At 43.7% G+C, this 15,672-nt stretch overlaps 1 pseudogene; it reads left to right on the top strand.

Annotated features, from left to right (window-relative positions):
- Positions 1–13,458: 13,458 nt before the first annotated feature.
- On the top strand, positions 13,459–14,758 carry LOC136455477 (uncharacterized; annotated as a pseudogene).
- Positions 14,759–15,672: the final 914 nt, after the last annotated feature.

Below are 15,672 nucleotides of genomic sequence, written 5' to 3'. Positions count from 1 at the left end.
GCATTACTTGCTCGGTAACATGTGCCATATTTATACCAATCATAAAAGTCTCAAGTATATATTCACTCAACCAGAATTGAACATGAGACAGAGAAGATGGCTAGAGTTGATTAAAGATTATAACTTAGAAGTTCATTATCACCCGGGTAAAGCAAATGTTGTTGCCGATGCTTTGAGTAGGAAATCTCACTGTAATTCTCTCTTGGAGGCCGATTATCAATTGGCACATCTGTTACATCCTGCTGTGTTGCACAGTATTACCCTTAGTTGCTCTCTAGAAAGTAAGATCATCGAGCTTCAGAAAACCGATGTGGGTGTGTTCCACATCAAAAGAAAGATGAAGGAACAAGAGACAAAACACTTTCACATTGATGAGAAGGGTGTTCTATGGTTTAAGGACAGACTGGTAGTACCGAAGGACAAAGAGCTTAGAAACCAAATCTTAGAAGAAGCTCACTCATCCAAGTTATCTATCCACCTAGGAAGTAGTAAAATGTATCAAGATTTGAAATCTCGCTTTTGGTGGACAAAGATGAAGAAAGAAATCGCAGCTTATGTTGCAAGGTGCGACAATTGTTGTAGAGTCAAAGCAATTCACATGAAGCCTGCTGGACTTCTCCAACCATTGTCTATACCAGGATGGAAGTGGGAAGAGATTAGTATGGATTTTATTGTTGGACTTCCCCCTACCCAAAAGAATTTTAATTCCATATGGGTGATTGTGGATCGTTTAACAAAGTCTGCTCATTTCATACCAGTTAGGGTTGACTATCGGCCAAGTGATTATGCTGAGCTATATTTTAACCAGATAGTACGTCTCCATGGTGTTCCTAGAACCATTGTATCTGACAGAGGACCTCAGTTCACCGCTTGTTTTTGGGAACAACTGCATAAGATGATAGGGACCAACTTAGTTAGAAGTTCTGCTTATCATCCCCAAACCTCCGGACAGACGGAGCGGGTGAATCAAATATTGGAAGACATGTTAAGAGCTTGCGTCATATCATCCAAAGGTTCATGGGATAAGTGGTTACCCTTGGCTGAATTTTCCTATAATAATAGTTATCAAGAAAGCATCAAGATGGCCCCGTTCGAAGCGTTGTATGGTCGCAAGTGTAGAACTCCTTTGAACTAGGTTGAATCTAGAGAAAGGAGATACTACGGCATTGATTTTGTCGAGGAGGCTGAACAACAAGTCCGTACTATCCAAAAACATATGAAAGCCGCTCAAGCTAGGCAGAAAAGCTATGCGGATAAAAGAAGGAAGCCCATTGAGTTTGAAGTGGGTGATCACGTTTATCTGAAGGTATCACCGATGAAAGGTGTGCAGCGATTTGGAGTAAAGAGAAAGCTTGCACCTAGGTATGTAGGTCCATACCTGATCATAGAGAAGAGTGGGAATGTAGCTTACAAGATAGAGTTACCTTACGAGATGAGGGCTATATTCAATGTTTTTTATGTATCTCAATTGAAGAAATGTCTCCATGTTCCCGAAGAAAGAGTTTCACTTCGAGATGTCAAGTTGAAATCAGATTTATCCTATGAAGAAAGACCAGTGCGGGTTATCGACACGAGAGAAAGAGTAACCCAGAACCATGTGGTTAAGTTCTACAAGGTTATATGGAGTAACCAGGGTAGTGAGAGCGATGCAACATGGGAGCGGGAAGATTATTTGAAGGATGTATACCCTACCTTTTATTCAAAATGGTACGCTTTTCAAATCTTGGGGCAAGATTTTTATAAGGGGGGAGGGCTGTAACACCCTAGGTGTTTGGCTTCCACATAATTGCATTTCATTTCATAAACATGTGCATCATCTATGTCATCATGCCATTTGTCACTGAAACATGCATATGCAACATTCGCATATTCTATCTGTTCATACTTTCTTGCTTATGAATGGTAGTAGTGCAAAAATGGGAATGCAACATTAATTTCTCATACCTAGAAACATGGCACCATGGTAGGAATGTGGCAAGTTAAGCTTGCAACAAAAGTCATGCAACATATGAAACATTGCATTGCAACATATGAGTGAATTGCTTGTTTTAGTTGCTTTTATCACATGTGATCTTTGTAAGTGGTGTAACAATTTTGTAAAGAGGTTGATCATGGTTTAGTACACCTTAACTTCACTTAGGTTGCTTGTTGGAACATTGTTCATGTAGATCAAAATGACCAAAATGCCCTCAAGTGAAGGTTTGACTAGATTTGACCCTTGGATCGTCACTGTTTGACTGATTCAAAAGATCAACTTAGAAACCTTGCATGGCTTTACACTCTTTACAAAAGTTGTAGCTAATTTATTAAGAAACAAAAGTTGTTTTATGACCAACTCATGAAAATGTGTGGAACATGTTCAAACAAGGCCCACAAGTCAGATGTCCATGCTGTTTTCACTGAAAAATTTGTCTAAGTCCTAAACTGCAATTTCAGTTGGATCAGGTCAACTTTGGCTTCATGTAACTGCTGATCCATGGCGATTTAGGGCTTGGTCCTTGAAAGGAAAATGTAGCTAGATAGTACATCTACAATTTTCATGTACACCGTTTTTACTAACGAACAACGGATTAGTCAGGATAAGGTGTTGAAGTGGCGCTGTCAGTCATCATTGATGAACCTGAATCGCTGTTTTCAGAAAACGATCAGTGACCGTCATGGCCGACCGGTTCAGAATCCGCTGGCCGCGTGGCGCCACTCGTCACCACTCGCCTGAGCGCACAGGCCATGCGCCGTGGGTGCCCTGGCATGGCTAGCCGCGTCTTGAAGCCACCCCACGCCTGCCCGACCGAGTCGCCAGCCCCAGTTGCATTTCTCGCCTCCCGCAGCGCAGCACCGAAGCCGCCCGCCATTGCCACCGGAGCTTCACCCTCGCCTAGCTCCTACGTCTTGGCAAAAACGCGTTGCCCAGCTTACCCAGAGCCTCGCCGTGATCCCCTCTTCCTTTTCCACCGTGTTCGCGAGTCGATCGTGCATCGGTAAGGGTCAATCGCCGATCTTTTCCCCACCACCGCCTTGTCAGACCTTGCCGGAGTAGCGCTTCTCACAGCCAGTGCTCCTCGCATCCTTCCATTCCCTCCTCTGGCTCGCGTTAGGTCATAGGAGTACCACCAGAGCCTGTAGGGTCATCGTTAGGAACCTTGACGCTGTAGCGTCGTCGGAGCCGACCCTGCCACGGCCGTGCACCGCCATTGCTCGTCGCCGACCCTGTAGCCATGCCAAAAGCTTCAATCAAGGGCACGGCTAGTTGCACATTGCTGTAGTGAGCACCGTAACGCCGTTGGTTTCACCGGAGAAGCCACCGATGGCGAGTCCCGCCGTCGTCTTCTTCCTTCCCCTGCTTCTCTCTCTGTCGCGCGGGTCCGCCTTGTCAGCCGTCGTGGCTGAGGCGGGAGCCCAGCGTGGGCCGCTCCAATGTCTGGGCCGCGCCAGCGTCGCTCGTGGGCCGCCGTTCATCGGGCTGCCCAACAGCTGTGGCTGTGATTGTTTTCTTATTTGTTTTGTTTGTTTTATTTCATAGTTTGGCATATAGATTCAAAAATGTGTATCTCCTAGTTGGTAGATCCAATTGTTATGGTTCTAATTTTGTTGAGTTCCTAGTATTGTCTAGTATTTAATAAAAATATTATATGAGCACATGTTTTAGAAATTCTGGATAAATTAAATAGGACTTTGAAATGTGTTTTTGGATACATGCAAACTTGTTTGAATTTTATCTTGAGTTTCTGTGGTCCAAAAATGATGAAATTTTATGGGTAGTCTATTATTGCTTAGTAGAATCTCTGGTTAAAATTTCAGAGCTAGTGCATGTATAGTTTTTAAGTTATAGAATTTCTTTTTATTAATGGATGGATCTTATGTGAATTTTCATAATTTTTCTATAGATCCAGTGTAGGTAAAATTTGGTGAGTAATGTTCTAATGCTAGAATGATGCTAGGAAAAATGTGAAATCTATTGCTTGACACTTTTCATTAGGATTTCCTAATTATGCTAAAAATGGACATACCACTCGTTATTTTAGGTACAGCAAGTTCTGCTTGCTGAATGGATTTGAAATTTTTGTGGTAGTCTATGTGAAGCATGAGATAGCTACTGTAATTTTTGTAGATTTTTATGAATAGTTTTACTATATATTGCTTTAATCGCCTAATTAACTAAATAAATTGGAAAATGATATTAAATAATTTATTTAGAAGTCAGCACCATACTTTCTAGTGTTCCTCTGGTATGTGTAACAAGTTGGTAAGCTTGGTTTGGTCAAATTAGGCTTTTGCATCATCGTTAAATAAATAAGTTAGTAACCCTGCCATTCTGAACAAATTCTAGGTTTACGGAATTTCAAGTTAGTTAACGTAAGTATCATGCTGTGATGTTTACAATTGTTTTGTAGAGAATTTCATAGTTTTCCAGAATGTCCTCATACAAGTCATTCGGAATGGTAGAACTCTGGTTGTGATTGAATTAAGGGACTACTTGTATGCATACGAAGCTTTAAATGTTAAATTATGTATACCGTTACTATTTCTAAGTTTATGGTAATGTTCTTAGGTGTTAGGCCTTTAACTGAAGATGAGCAGCTTTACCTTAGGTTATGCAAGTTAGGTAAGTCAATCTTGTTCTTCAAGTTAAGTTTAGATACTTGTTTTAAAGTGATTTGAATAGGGCTATTCTTAATCGGTAAACGAGTGTCTAGTGATGTTTCGTTAAACACTTACTGTGATTCATTCATCATGAGCATCATATCATTCCTTATGCATCCATGATATTTATCTTGTGCATCGGCATGCAATAGGTGTTCCAGAGAGAGTTACGCTTTTGGAATTCGAGCTAGTACTTCCGGAGGAGCAGCAGCAAGCTCAGGAGCAGGAGGTGCAGGTCCCCGAAGAAGGAGTCAACGAAGAAGTTCTTGAGTGCCCCGATCACCAACCTTCATCTTTTCTGAAAGGCAAGCCTCGGAGCATTCTAAGACTCCTATGTTTTAAAAATGGTTACTATGAGTATCTTTATTTATTGATGCATTAAGTGATAGGAATTGGATGCGAACACTTGTTGCATATATACCTATTCCTTGGCTAGTATACGTACCCTGAATCCTATTTAGGTCTAGGAGCGAATCAAAGCTTAGCCATGCTTAGACCGGTAAAAGTCGGGTGATTTCCTGTCACCTGCATATTAGAAAAATGTCTGATCACGGTTGGCTATAATCGCTATCGTGGAGAATAACCATGTGTTAATAATGAATTGTGACCGGGCAGGAGGTCGATAGAGAAGCAATAAGGCAAGGAGGTCTTGGTTGTGGATCTATCCCCGTCTGTGTCGGTTAAGGACCGATTTGCTGTACGTCCTCATATCATGTTGAACGCATGCCTATCACTTAGTTGGCCGGATAACTCGTTCCGACCACGAAGCCGAGTAGCTCAACTCAGGCCGGAAGACTGAGAAGTGAAAGTGCGCACCCTGGTGGTAGTAAGGATGTGCGGGGAGCTATTGGCGTAAGTCCGAGGTGAGATTGACCACCTGGCAGAGTGGACTCCCTGAGGGTGCGGCGCTGCTCGGAGCCGCGATTCCTGAGATGTACCAAAGGTGACCTAAGGCTGCCTTCGTGAGGTATGCCTGGGTTTGTGTTAGGAATACCCCTCCAGCTAGATAGGAATCGATTCGAATCGCCGTCTCTCCCGGATAGTGAGAACTTGACTGAGCAGCGGCAACGTAGATGCACTTAATTAAACTTGATGGTTAAATTGATGATGATGATGATACAACATTATACCAGATATGGTTACTAATGTTTAGAGTTAATCAATTGCTTGCTCTAGTACAGGTGCTAATCTAGTTGATAGGTTAAAATTGTTAAATTGCTGCTTACTTATAAAGCAAATTATGCTCTCATATCACTAAAGCTTTTATGCAAAATGGTTGTCAAGCTAGACCCACCGATAAAGCCTTGCATAATCCTTGGTGTCATTTATTTCTGGTTTACGACGGGTAAGTCTAGCTGAGTACCTTCTCGTACTCAGGGTTTATTCCCCCTTGTTGTAGATGACGTGCTATATAACGGCTACTGCAAGTATTATCTCCACCCTGCGGGGGATGAAGACTAGATCATGGGCATGATCATCTATGTTATCTTATCTTACTGCTTTTGCTGGATATGACTATGGTACTGGCTTGTATTTGAACTAAGTGTGTGTGATGGTGTTAAACTACTTTGCTTCCGCTATTTGTGAACTCATTTTGTAATAACTATGTGTACTCTGATGTATGTGGTACTTATGAACTACTTGTGAAATGGATGTAACATGTGGCTTGTTATGTTGAATTACTGTGATCTTGGTTGTATACAAGTTGGTTTGAAATCCTTCGTGGTTTCAGTTGACTACTGGGTTTATATGGGTGCAAGTATGATGGTTTGATCACTCCGGTGATTGCTTTTGTACTTGTGCTCTTATAAATTGGTTGGTTCTATTACAAGAACCACTAGCTTGCACATTTGAGTTAGAGAGCACTTGATTCTTGTCATCTTCAACATCAATCACCTCTCTAGGCCTTATATCACCAATGTCCATGTTCTTTATTGCATTGACCAATTGAGTGCCTCTTACATCATCTAGATTCTCATCTTTCTCTTGGGAACCATTTGTTTCATTAAATTTCACATCATGAACCTCCTCAAGAGTACCATTAGCCAAATTCCAAACTCTATATGCCTTGCTAGTAGTGGAGTAACCAAACAAGAAGCCTTTATCACATTTCTTTTCAAACTTGCTTAATCTAGTGCCTTTCTTTAATATGTAGCATTTACAACCAAAAACCCGAAAGTATGCTATGTTGGGCTTTCTTCCATTCAATAGTTCATAAGGTGCCTTCTCCATCATGGGGTGACAATAGAGTCGGTTGCTATAATAGCAAGCCGTGTTGATTGCTTCGGCCCAAAATGAATGACTTACATTGTACTCACTCAACATTGATCTTGCCATATCAATCAAAGTTTTATTCTTTCTTTCAACTGATTGTGGAGTGTACTTGGCCGAGAATTGGTGTCTAATTTCAAATTCATCACACAACTCATCAATTCTAGTGTTCTTGAATTCACTACCATTGTCGCTTCTAACTTTCTTGATAGTTGTTTCAAACTCATTGTGAATGCTCTTGACAAATGATTTGAATATTGCAAACGCATCACTCTTGTCAACAAGAAAGAATACCCATATGTATCTAGTGAAATCATCCATAATCACAAATTCATATTTGTTTCCACCAATGCTAGTGTATGTAGTTGGTCCAAATAAGTCCATGTGTATCAACTCAAATGCTTTGGATGTGCTCATCATGCTCTTCTTAGAATGTGTGTTACCAACTTGCTTTTTCGGCTTGACATGCACTACATAGCTTATCCTTCTCAAATGTGACATCTTTCAAGCCTCTAACTAAGTCATGCTTAATCAACTTGTTCAATTATTTCATTCCAACATGACCAAGCCTTCTATGCCATAACCATCCCATGCTAGACTTAGTGATCAAACATGTTGTCAATTGAGCTTCTTTAACATTGAAATCAACCAAGTATAGATTATCATATCTAAATCCTTTGAAAATCAAGTTAGAGCCATCTACACTTATGATCTCTACATCATCCACACCAAATATGCACTTGAAACCAAGATCACACAATTGAGCTACCGATAATAGATTGAAGTTCAGGCTCTCTACTAGTAACACATTGGAGATACTCAAGTCATTGGATATTGCAATCTTACCAAGCCCTTTGACCTTATCTTTACCATTGTCACCAAATGTGATACTATCAATCCCATTGCTCTTGTTTTCATTGATTGAATTGAACATTCTTGGATCACCGGTCATGTATTGTGTGCACCCACTATCAAGCACCTAATGCCTTCCTCCGGCTTTATAATTGACCTACAAAAGAAGATCAATTCTTTTTAGGTACCCAAACTTGCTTGGGTCCTTGAAGGTTAGTTACCAAAGTCTTTGGTACCCAAATAGCCTTCTTCTTTGGCCCTACAATTGGTGTACCAATGAATTTATCCTTCACACCATTGGCACTCTTAACAAGCATGTAACAAGAATCAAATTTAATTGATGATACATTAGGTAGTTTGTTCTTGTTAGTCTTGCAATATTGCTCTATATGCCCAACTTGCCTGCATCTATTGCAAAATCGGCCATTGCCCTTCACAAAGCTAACTTTGGGGGTGACAAAGGCCGCCTTGCCTTTCTTGGAGGTATAGCCTAATCCCTATTTGTTGAGAGAAAACCTTTGGCTATCCAAGCACTTTAGCAAGTGGACATCTCCACCATAGGCATTGCCTAAGGCACGAGTGAGCTCATTCACCTCCTTCTTGAGAGTCCTATTTTCCACCATTAGTGAGGCATAAAGTAGAAGTAGTAGTGCTACAAGAAGTGTTAGTGGGAGCAACTACAATGGGCTTATAAAAAGTTTCATCAATAAGATCACATGTTAGTTCCATATCACAAGACACGATCACTTGCTCCTTCTTGGCCTTGTCCTTCTTGACTTGCTCAATGAGAGAGGAGTGAGCTTTATCAAGCTTCTCATGGGCTTCCATTAGCCTCTCATGAGTGGCATTGAGCTCATCAAGAGTTTGCTCAAGAAATTTGACTTTCTTGTTCAATTCTTTGCACTCCTTTCTCTCATCTCAAAGAAAGTGTGCACTTGCTCACACATGTCCATGAGCTCCTCCTTGGAGTACTCTTCTTCATCATCATCACTCCTACAAGCATCACTTTCACATTCATCAACATCACTCACATCATATTTTACCTTGGTAGGCTTTGCCATGAGGCATATTGATGAAGTGTCAAAGATGGAGGGCTTGTTATTGATGGCGATGCTTGCTAGTGCTTTCTTGATAGATTTCTTGCCATCATCACTAGAGTCATCACTATCCCAAGTGACCACATAGCCTCCACCCTTCTTCTTCTTTTAGAAGGTCATCTTTTTCTCCTTCTTTTTTTCTAGTCCTTCTTGTGCTTCTTCTTCTCATCCTCATCATTGTCACTATTGTAGGGATAATCCGCTATAATATGATCGGGGCTCTTGCAATTGTAGCATCTTCTCACATATTCTTTGCTTTTGATATGATCTCTTCTTTTTCTTGCACCATACCCCTTCTTCTTTATGAATTTGTCCATCTTGCACATAAATAGAGCCGTGGCCTCATCATCAATGTCACTAAGATCCTCATCATCAATTGATACTTTCTTGGATATGCCCTTGTTCTTGGATGATGAGCTAGCCTTGAATGCTACACTCTTCTTCTTCTTGTCTTCTTCTTCCTTCTTGTCATCCTTGTCAACCCCTTCCCTTTCCACACGGTATGTCTCTTGTGTCATGACATCACCTAGTACTTGGTTAGGGGTAATCTCCTTTAGTCCTCCTCTTATAATAAGCAATCTCAACATCTCAAATCTTGGAGGTAGGTATATCAAGAACCGATGAGATACATCAGCATCCTTGATCTTCTCTCCCAAAGCCTTCAAGTCATTTATAATCACTTGCAACCAATGGAACATTTCCAGAATGCTCTCATCATCCTTCATCTTAAAGCTTATCAACTTATCCTTGAGGATGTACAACTTGGCACTTTTCACTGCTGGTGTGCCCTCATATGTTTCCTCCAATCTCCTCCACACCTCATTAGCTCTTTCACAATCCTTGATTTTCTCAAACACCTTGGAATCAATGGCATTGTATATGGTGTTGAGAGCCATTGTATTGCATTGCTTGTTGGTCTTGTCTTGGTTGGTGGGATTGTTGGGATCAATGATAGCATAGTCATTCTCGGTCACCTCCCATACTTGATCATTGATTGAACCAAGATACATCCTCATCTTTCTCTTCCAATAATCATAGCATATGCCATCAAAGAACGGTGGTTTGCCCCCCACATGGTTGAACACAACTTGAGCCATAATTTGACACCGAGGTTGTTAAGCCTTTAATCAAACGGTGATCATGGCTCTGATACCACTTGAAAGGTCATAATATGGCTAGAGGGGGGTGAATAGCCTATTTAAAATCTACAAATCAACTTGAGCAATTTGATTAGTATAACAAATAGTGAAATGCAAACTTGCTCTAGCTCTACAAGGGTTGCAAGCCACCTATCCAATAATTCTAGTTGTTATGATCACTAGGCACACAATCCACTAGGTCACTACTCACTAAGAGCTCTCACAATTGCTACACTAAAGAGCTCCACTAGATGAACTTAATTCACAAAGCAAGCTCTCAAATCTAGCTACACTAAAGAGCTTGATATAGCTAGTTTACGGGAATGTAAATGAGTAAGTGAGGTGATAATACCGCCACATAGAGGAGTGAACCAATCACAAGATGAATACTTTATCAATCACCAGGAGAATACCAAAGGGCAAGAGACAACTAATTTTCTCCCGAGGTTCACGTGCTTGCCAACACGCTATGTCCCCATTGTGTTGACCAATACTTGGTGGTTCGGCGGCTAAGAGGTGTTGCACGAACCTCATCTACACAATTGGACACCGCAAGAACCTATCTACAAGTGAGGTAACTCAATGACACGAGCAATCCACTAGAGTTACCTTTCGGTGCTCTGCCGGGGAAGGTACAAATCCCCTCACAATCATCGGAGATGGCCACAAACATTCACCAACTCATGCCAATCCTTCTCCACTGCTTCAAGCCATCTAGGTGGTGGCAACCACCATGGGCAACAAGCGAATCCTGCAGCAAAAACACGAACACCAAGTGCCTCTAGATGCAATCACTCAAGCAATCCACTTGGATTCTCTTCCAATCTCACAAAGATGATGAATCAATGATGGAGATGAGTGGGAGGGCTTTGGCTAAGCTTACAATGTTGCTATGTCAATGCAAATGACCAAGAGAATGAGCTTGAGCCGGCCATGGGGCTTAAATAGAAGCCCCCACGAAATAGAGCCGTTAGGCTACTCACTGCACTGAACATGGGGCGACCGGACGCTCCGGTCATATCGACCGGACACAGGACCCTAGTGTCCAGTCGTGCGATGCATGCCATGTGACCCTTCTCTTTAAATACTGAGCGCCCAATCCCAATGGTTAAGTAATGACTGGACGCGCTGCTGTGAAGTGACCAGGCGCTGGACCTCAGCGTCTGATCGTTTCCAGTAAGCATCCAGAAGCAAGAAATCATGATCGGACATGTCCAATCATGCTCGACCGGATACACCCAGTGTCCGGTCACTCAATGTCATCATATGTCAGACTGGCCGGACTCAGGCCCTAAGCATCCGGTCAGTTTTTGCACCAGCATCTGGTCATGAGACCGAAACAACGCGCCCTAAGCTGTCACTGACCGGACACGCCGGTCCAACCGAGACCAGCGTCTGGTCACTCATAGTGACCTCCGTCTTTTTTATATAGGGCGCCGATGAAGTTTCTAACCCTTGCTCAAATGTGCCAATCACCAAGTGTATCACCTTGTGCACATGTGTGTTAGCATAATTTCACAAACATTTTCAAGGGTGTTAGCACTCCACTAGATCCTAAATGCATATGCAATGAATTAGAGCATCTAGTGGCACTTTGATAACCGCATTTCGATATAAGTTTCACCCCTCTTAATAGTACGGCTATCGAACCTAAATGTGATCATACTCACTAAGTGTCTTAATCACCGAAACAAAATGGCTCTTACCATTTATACCTTTGCCTTAAGCCTTTTGTTTTTCTCTTTCTTCTTTTCAAGTCCAAGCACTTGATCATTACCATGGCATCACCATCATCATGTCATGATCTTCATTTGCTCCACCACTTGGACTAGTGCTACCTATCTCATAATCACTTTTGATAAACTAGGTTAGCACTTAGGGTTTCATCAATTCACCAAAACCAAACTAGAGCTTTCAGTCGTCCCTGTGTCCGAGCCTGCTGCGCAACCTAGACTGCTGGATTTCCATCCGGATCTACCACATCTAGGCTATGCTCGTGGCTGGGGGCAACGACGGTGGGGAGGTCAGGGCATCACCAAGAAAGGGCGAGGAGGACAAACACGACCTTGGCAATGGCGCGCCACCCGAGTGGGCACTGCATCTCGTCATGACAGAGGCGTACGCAGGAATCGTCCGCCTCGCCAACCGAAGATGGCGCCTCGATGGAGGCCAGCGGGACCTCCACTGGACCTAGGCCAAACCAGGTGGCCTTGCGGACCACCATGACGACTACAGCGCCGGGGCGGTGCTCTTCCCCTGTGGAGTCGTCTTTGCGTTGCTCGCCGCTGTCCAAATGCCCAACTAGGGTAGACCAAAGGGAAGCCACCGGCCTTCCTTTCTCCTGCATGGTTGGGCCAGTACGGACACCGGTGCGGGTGCTGCAGGGTGCTGGTTCCTTGGCCCTCTTCCTTGGCGACGATGACATGCTCGATGGCAGCCCCATTGCCGCCGTGCGAGGCGCTCCTGGAAGCGATTGGGTTCAAATGCGGATGGGAGAGGACAGTTCACTTTGGATGTGGTGTGCAGCCTGTCTACGTGGCCAATCCTGAGCCTCTTCCTTCGAGTGGTCCACGAGGTGGTGCCACGCGAACCTGTGCATCATGCACGAGCCCATGACCTGTGCTTTGGGGCCTGCCAAGGCAACGTGTTCTACATGCAAGAGCGAGTGTTGTACTCCTCCGACCTCCCACGGTAATATATGCCATGTTCCAATTTGAATGTCGTGTGAAGCATGCAGAGCACGCTCATGGTTCCGACGCCGGGTGTGTTCAACAGGCACGACAAGTCTTTCATCTTTGTCAATCTGCTTTTCTGTTTTTCTGCGGATATGAAAGTGGTAAAGCAGCGATCAGTGTTCGGGTTGACCACCAACGACAGTTGATGCTGGTCCTCGGATTTGACACTAATGGCTTGGACCCATTCTCTCGAGCCCGGTGAAGCATCCATTCTATCTAGGGCTCAAGGCTAATTATCCTCGAGAACATAGGCCGATCAGACAGTTGAGGGTAGCGCCGACTATGCTATCGAAGTACGATAACGAGGACCCTTGATGCTTCTATCGTAGCCACTTCTCGTGGGCCCTATGGCCCTGAGGGGCCTGCGCCCCCGACAGAAGCATCACCCATGCCTTCAGAAGCAGTTCAGCAATAGCTTTCTCTCGTATGTGCTCTGTAATCTAGAAATTCTTTTCCCACGCTGTTGTAGCGTGCGTTAACGTTATATATTAAAAGTTGTTGTAAAAAAAATACAGCGCCGCTCATGTCTCTTGCGATGCACGGACATATCACCTATGCAGATGCGCATGCACCCACTCTCTCAGCCTATTCGCTTGTTTGTTTTAGCCAGGGCTTATCAACCAGTCAATAGTGTTTTCCTCTCACAACAAACCAGCACCAGCCGAGGTTATAAGGCCAAAAACCAACCAATGAACAGGCTGTCTGACAAGAGACCGTCCGGCCATGAAGCGCTGGACTGAACTGCCATGGGACCGACGTGTTAGTGGTGAGCATTCGCCACGTTACTCTCAGGCACACCGGTGTAGACAGACAAAGCCGCATGTTCTCATCCCCTTCTCTCATCTCCACTCATCGACCCCTCAAGCTCTTTACCTTCAGCTCCAGATTCCGGAACGCCGAGGCCGAGCAGTCGCATGGTAGAAGAGAAACAGGGCTTTCGGGTCTCCACCAGAGCTTCTTGGTGAGTGCGAGAATTCGGGACCGGGAAAGCCATCCTCGAGGAGACATCAGACGTGGAAGGGTTGCCTAGAGAGCTTTGCCTCAAGATCTTCCACCTCCTGGATCACCGGTCCCTCGCCTCTGCTCCCCAAGGTTTGACGCCTCCTCAAAACCGTCGCATTCCAATATGGAATTGGAAGCGCAATTTCAGTTTCTCTGCAATTCTGAACTTCCCGTGGTCTGAATTCTTAATGTCCAATTTAAGACGGCCCCATAACTAACAAATCATGGTGTTTGGTTTCCTTTGACAATTCAGATTTTGATTGTGTATCTCTGTAGACTTCTTCCAAGTCTAATCTTAGATTCTCAAATAGGATCGGTCATATATATATATATATATATATACCATGTGTTGTGTTGTGTACATGCTGCTGAAGCCTAAAAGCGTTCTAGGCGTTGCATCGAGTGATAGCTAGCTCATACAGTAGTTGACACTACCAGCAGTGTAGATAGCATGTACTAGAACGAACGGTAGCGATCTCTCGTTCGTTCTCGTGAGTTAGGCATACCAATAACTGCGACGATGTATGCTGCTCCTGGCTGGCTCAGTTTGCAGGAAATGGAGGGCGTTGACCTCCGACGATGAACTGTGGCGCAAGCTGTTCAACGACAGGTGGGGAGCGGACGCCGCAGCGTTCTACGGGCCGGAGGGCTCCAAGTCTTGGAAGGACGTCTTCGTCGTGCAGGACCGATCTCATCGATCTGTTCCCAAGTTCCGATGTTGCCAATTGGCAATGGCCTCATGCTACAGCTGTCGAGCAACAGTTCAACCGCCCAGGCACAGGCAGGTCCTGCATCTCCCTTACCTGGGGTATCAGGATCATCAGGGAAGGGAAGGACTACTACTACCTGATCTACATCTACATCTACATCTACCTGACCGCCAGGACAAGGACACGGATGTCGATTGCGGCAAGAACGCGCCGCAGCGGTAGGACGCCTCCTGCCGTGGACGAGCATCGGCAGATATCGGACGCCAAATGTGTTAAGAAGGCCTGAACATGTGCTACCCTTGTGCCCCTGATCATCAGCACATTGTTCCACGCTTGTATGACTCTTGTTAATTTGCATAGCTCGTGCATAGTGTTGTGTGTATAGTGTCTCACCATCAATTCATGTAAATTGAAACTTGAAAATCATGTTTACATCTACCTGAAATTATAATTCAAGTAGGGTCGTTGAGAGGGCAAACCTCCACTTTTCTGTTTCTAGCAGAGCCTTTCGGCCTCCACTTTTCTGTTTCTGGCAGAGCCTTTCGGCTCTCGAACCTGTCAGGAGCAACTACGACTGCTTGGACTCGCCAACTCTTTCTCCTCTCGTCCTGCAATTAAGCAGTCAAAACCAAATACATGTGGCAAAGATATTGGGTTTTGAGAAGAAAAGGTAAATAACAAGGCTAAAAAATCTCTTTCTCCTCTCGTGCTGCAATTAAGCAGTCAAAACAAAATACATGTGGCAAAGATATTGGGTTTTGAGAAAAAAAGGTAAATAACAAGGCTAAAAAATCTACGTAAGCAATTTAAAATTCTATCAGTTCGGACATAACAAAGGAGATGTTACCTTGCTTATGAGATTGAATATGAACCTATTAGATTAGAGAATACAAAATGTTGGGGAACTCAGCAACAAGCCAACAAGTAAAAAGAAGTGCACTTAAATAAGAGTAGTTAGCTACCCAAATTTGTTGGTGACTTTGTCAATAGTTCAATACCGAGATTTGTCGGCTCGATCTTCTAGAGGTGTTCATTAGAAATAGAATGTATGTGAACATGTTTATAGAGGTGAGCATGTGTGGAACGTACGAATGTCAGTACGTTGGAGGGTGTCTAAATCACACACCAGCAAGGTTAGCACGCCTAAAGGGGTTGCAAAACAACCTGCATGCAGCAAGAACGTGAGTGTGATCAACGAAACCGATCGAGAGACCGGTTAGGCTGA

This window comes from Miscanthus floridulus, chromosome 5 (genome assembly GCF_019320115.1).
Source record: "Miscanthus floridulus cultivar M001 chromosome 5, ASM1932011v1, whole genome shotgun sequence".
Classification (NCBI taxonomy): domain Eukaryota; kingdom Viridiplantae; phylum Streptophyta; class Magnoliopsida; order Poales; family Poaceae; genus Miscanthus; species Miscanthus floridulus.
The sequence above is the reverse complement of the archived record's forward strand: the minus strand, read 5'-3'. Positions and strand labels throughout refer to the sequence as shown.